The sequence below is a fragment of the Lactuca virosa genome, chromosome 8 (genome assembly GCF_052849685.1).
Source record: "Lactuca virosa cultivar CGN04683 chromosome 8, Lactuca_virosa_CGN04683_v6, whole genome shotgun sequence".
NCBI lineage: Eukaryota > Viridiplantae > Streptophyta > Magnoliopsida > Asterales > Asteraceae > Lactuca > Lactuca virosa.
The window spans coordinates 195,944,502-195,949,742 of NC_136433.1; the positions used below are offsets into that span (position 1 = coordinate 195,944,502).

The window sequence follows — 5,241 nt, forward strand, 5'->3', positions numbered from 1 at the left end:
TTCCTCAAACCGAGACAAATTTTAAATTGCTCTGATACCATGATAGATAATGTGGAAACTCCATTAATTAGAGTTGTATGTACTGATATTAATATATAGTGAAACATATTACATAAGAGCCCTTATACTATACATAAATGAGTAAAAAAGTATAAAACTATATAACAATACAATTATATTACTAGTTTTTTAATGGCATTTTAAAAGAAGAGATTAATCAAATTTACAAAATGTTTATATTTATGTATGAATTTTTCTCAAGATCATATAGTAATTAATTTAAACTAGAATTCTAATAAGCATTGATTCCTCTCATCATCTTCTTGCTTAACTCATCTCATCATTTTCTTGCTTAATTGTTAATGTTGTAGAAATCATAACTTAAACATAATGTAGTTAATGTTTAAATATACGTTTAAAATAAGAGAAATTAAATATCCTTATACATTTTATTCTTATTCGGCCTATCTATCTTAAATGTTGACATGTGTCACATTAAATTAAATTAATAATATTTTAATATATTTGTCACAATTTAATATGGGTAGGAGGATTGATATGAAAAAAATGTAGGAAAATATTTAATTTCTCTTAAAGTAATTATTATAAATCAAAGTTGTAACGATTAATTTATATTGTTCAACAAAAGCTATTTTTGTGATGATTTATAATTTTTAACTGTTAAACAAAAGGTTATGGAAATGGAAAATAATTTTATATTAAAAAACCATAATTAGCAATGTAAATACAAATATGTTAATACCTAATATATTCAATTCTCATATGATAATTATTTGATTTCAACTTGTAAAAATATGATTGAGTAGCAATGGACGTTACTATTTTAACGATATAGGCAAAGAACTTTAGTTCTTACCTGCAATAGCAATGTTAATTCATTTCTTTACGTATAAGAACATTGTACTTTCAATTACTTACCAATAATAACAACAAACTTGGTTCTGTACTAATAAACACCATCACACTTAGAATTTCCTACCATATTAGCTATCTACGCATATTTTTCCAAACATTTAGATAATGATGAGTGAAATACCTAAAATACACTGCGAGTGTTTATTTTTGAACCGCATAAATTACAAATACACACACAATAAAATACATGTACAGGCTAACACATATATGTTTTAGAGAGCCCAATCAATTCAAGATTTTCTTCGATCCAACAAAAAAAATCCCTCAAAATCCTTATAAACCATCGATTGCTAAATAGTTAAATCCCTCTGTAAACATGACATGAAGTAGGTAAAAGAAAGAAATCATAAGGGCTAGAGTAGAAGTGGCTGCACTCATAATAAAAAGACCACCAAGTTTATCAAGCGTCAAGGAAAGCTCGGGCATTGTAGAATTTCTGGACGGAAGAGGTATCTGATTCTCATACCACTTGTTCTCCAAACTTCTTAGAGTTCCGTCTAATCTTATCTTGGCGATTTCTCTTGATAAGTCTTCAACAAGTGGTGAACCTTTTTGGAATATCTGGATAATAAACATGTCAACCATGGGTGTATATGACAATATGCAACACGCTTCAGAAAAATGTAAAGTTATGTTTGGCATATGGCTTAAGAAAAATGTTTTAAAGTGTTATTATTGAACGTCATGCAATCGATGACAAACCCACCGATTACTTTGTTACCATAATAATGGGGGAAAGTGATGAAGAGGAAGGGGGTACTTACAAAGGCAAAACCAGAAGTGATAGGTTGAGAGGAGACCAAGGTATAATCACCAGGGTACCTGCTAAGAAACATCTTGATGTATGGAATTTCATCAACAATGGCATCAGCATCACCTTTTTCTGATAAAGCATGAGCATAATCCTCGTATGAGTAGTATGCACGGTGGTTCCAATTTTCAAAGTGCAGGTTGTTGACTGTCACACCTTTCATAAAATCACCTCCATGAAACCCCACAATTCCTCTCTTTGATGCCGATTCAAATTGCTCTACTGTCAACAGTGAAGTCAAAAATGCATCGTAGCTCGTGAACAAGACAAGCAACACGATGAACCAGACAAACATTACAAATTTTGACAGATTCCTCGAAAGGTTATCTCCTACAATACAAATGCAAATCACTGTGAGATCTTGATTAAATTCTCTTTCAGAGAGAAAAAGCATCTTAGAGAGAAAGAGGTTGAACTTTGAGCAAATAAGATGGTCAATAGGAAGGACGTCCGGGATACTGTTCCACGTGAAACTTCCGAATCTGGATTCATACGTTCAATAGCCCAAACAACTATGGCATTGAAGATAAAAGAACCAATAGCAACTAGCCATAGATAAATGTCCAGCAGCGGCTTCAAGAAGAACCACACGTCTTTTTTCTTGATTCTTACTAATGTTCCTACACCCAAATCCGTGTAAGTCGCTGTAAAGTCAACATACTCAGATCGGTTGGCCAAGATTGTTGAATCACCAATTACTGCATCGATTTCCTGTCCAGAAGCAAAGCCAGAGACTGCAAAGTAAATTATGTGTTTCATGCTAAATTAATTTGCAGTCAGAATTAAACAAATACATATACCTCATTGTACACCTTCTGTACAAGATCGTCGATACTGACGTTATCAAATGAAATGAACGTGTATGGCACTTTATATGGCAACGCACAAATGCAAGTATAGAATACATCTGCGGAGAACCCAGTGGCAGTTGTAATCTTTTTCTCAACATCATGATCTACATCCATGAAGTACTTAAAGTTGTTTATATTTTGAACACCAAATTTCAAACTTTTTACTGGGAGTTGCTCGTAACACCCAACCTTTTGGAGCAGTTGTAGACCCTCCGGGCCAGACAACTGCTTCAGAACCTAGACTAGGATATAAACGGTCGCTGTTAATATGTGGATGTGCTCTCTTGATTCCTTTTGATAATGTCCAATATCCTACTCTCCTCTCACCATTGTCGACTGCATTCATAATCTCATATCCATTGGATAATACTTTTCCTTCACTAAGCTGAAAATCACCACTTATACCCTTAAATCTGATTTTCAAAACTTCATGTAAAAGCATAAAACCATTATGTGGGTCTCCAACCTTCTCTACAGACTCCGCAAGTGCCCAAATTGTATCGTATGCCCATAAGGCAGGGACAGGCACTTCTTTTGTTATTGAGGTGAAATTATTTCCGTAAAACAAGTTGTGCCATTTTGTCTGATGGTGGAACATACGACCTAAAACCTAGTACCCCTTGTGATGACTCAATGACAGTAAAGTTTGTTGATCGCAAGAGGTCAACTGTTTTTTCAGTTAAAATCCATGCATATCCTTCACTAACCATTCCTAGCATTTTTGCATTTATGATAAGGCTAGATGCTAGTGAAGGTGACACATATATGATAATTACACTTGTGTGAAAAGTCATGATCTTACGCAACTCTTGGGTGATGCTATTATATGTGGCTGAGGCAGAAATGGCACTTCTATAACTGATACGGATGTTTTTATCTTGCAACGACTCAGCTAGATATGGTAAGATCTCTCTACCATCATCAGTGTCCTCATGAATAAAGATAACATTCCTCCAATTGAATGATTTCACAAGGGCAGCAATGCTTTTCGCCATAGTGGATTCGTCTTGTTTGATTTGGAACAAGTATGGGTGTTCCCTTGAGGATGAACTTGCAAAAGAAAATATAGGAACTGCAGCTTTATCAGCAAACGCGGACAAGAACTTTGACGGAAGATGTGTTTCTGGGCCTATGATAGCTTGCACCTTTGTGTTTTTCAGAAGAAGATCTACTGCTCACACAAGTAAAAAGAAACAAATTTGAAAAAAAAATAGATTAAGTAAATTAATATAAACTATGCCTATATCAAAACGAGAGTTAAAAGAAATTAATCAACAAGAGAGCATAATACCAGCTGAAAGAGCTTTTACTGGATCTCCCTCGGAGTCCCTAGTGTGAAGAACTATCCTTGTTTTGTAACTGTGATGAAGAGCATAAAAATCAGATATCGCCATGGTAATGCAACTGTGAATGGACTTCCCAATCGGTGACTCCATATCTAGAATGATTCCCACGCCTATTAATATATCATTATTTATGTTTATGTTTTGGTTTTGGTTTTGTGATGGAACGTAATGTGCACATAATGCATGGTCTAAAATGCACAACAGTATAAGAAGGCAAAGACTAATTTTTCTGTGTTAGCTGTGCACCATATTAATTTGCAGGTAGTTGTTTGTTACGCGCACATCTATATCATAAGCATACAATTTGCATTAAGTGCAAAATACAATAATATCGTATGTGTACTTATAATGGCAGCAATGTAACATTTTGAGATCTTCAAATATATGATAATAAGTTGACAATCAGAACATTCAAGGGAATCTGGAAGCAGTCCACTTGATAATATTTTAAAGCAAGATAATACCAAATAGAATAAAGGATCTGTAAATCAACATCATTCTCCAAATAATTTTCAAAGTAAAACTTAGTTAGTTATCATTTGATGTTGGTGATATATTATAGAAAAATACACTATACAAAAACATATTTTAGTGCGAGACAACAATGTCTGTTGTAATGGACATAGATGACAGACAAATATCTGTCATTGAAAGTCCCGCCATAAATGATAGATGAGAGACACTAAATGAATTTACAACGGACATAAACAACATACATTTACGACATATATTAAAGACCTACCATTTGTATGTCGTAATTTGTAACACTTTTCATATTTCTTGACAGATTTTACGACCTAAAATTGATTACTTGTCAGGTCACTTTGGGGGGGTGGACCTCATGATTTTTGAGAGACTTTTGAGACATACATTTATATGTTATGATTTTATGTTTGTATAATTTTTTTTTCTAAATTGTACAAATATTAATCAAACTAAATCACATAATGCAAAACAATATATATATATATATATATATATATATATATATATATATAGAGAGAGAGAGAGAGAGAGAGAGATGTTCAAATGTTTAAAGTAAGTATTGTGTTATTATATGCATCAATGTGGGCCAATCAAAATTAAATAAAAAATTAAATAATTAAATAAATAAATAAGGGTAATTTAGTAATTTGTTTAGTAACTTCTAAAAATAATCCCTATAATCATGGTATTGATTTATAACCTAAATAAATAAGGGTGTCTTTGCTTTCAGTGGATCCACTTAAAAGATTAGGGCTTTTAAACCTGTGTTCCTTTTGATCGGGCAAAGATGGTGCTGGTCACTTCCGCTGCT

The 5,241-nt window shown here is 33.0% G+C and overlaps 1 pseudogene across 1 annotated transcript; it reads right to left on the reverse strand.

Moving 5' to 3' along the window:
• Nucleotides 1-1,054: 1,054 nt before the first annotated feature.
• LOC145128666 (glutamate receptor 1.2-like) lies at nt 1,055-4,235 on the reverse strand (annotated as a pseudogene). Its single transcript, XR_013717042.1, has 5 exons — nt 3,890-4,235; nt 2,548-3,769; nt 2,164-2,458; nt 1,701-2,077; nt 1,055-1,497 (listed from the first exon to the last, which is right to left on the reverse strand). The product of XR_013717042.1 is annotated as a glutamate receptor 1.2-like (transcript).
• Between the last annotated feature and the right edge of the window lie 1,006 nt (nt 4,236-5,241).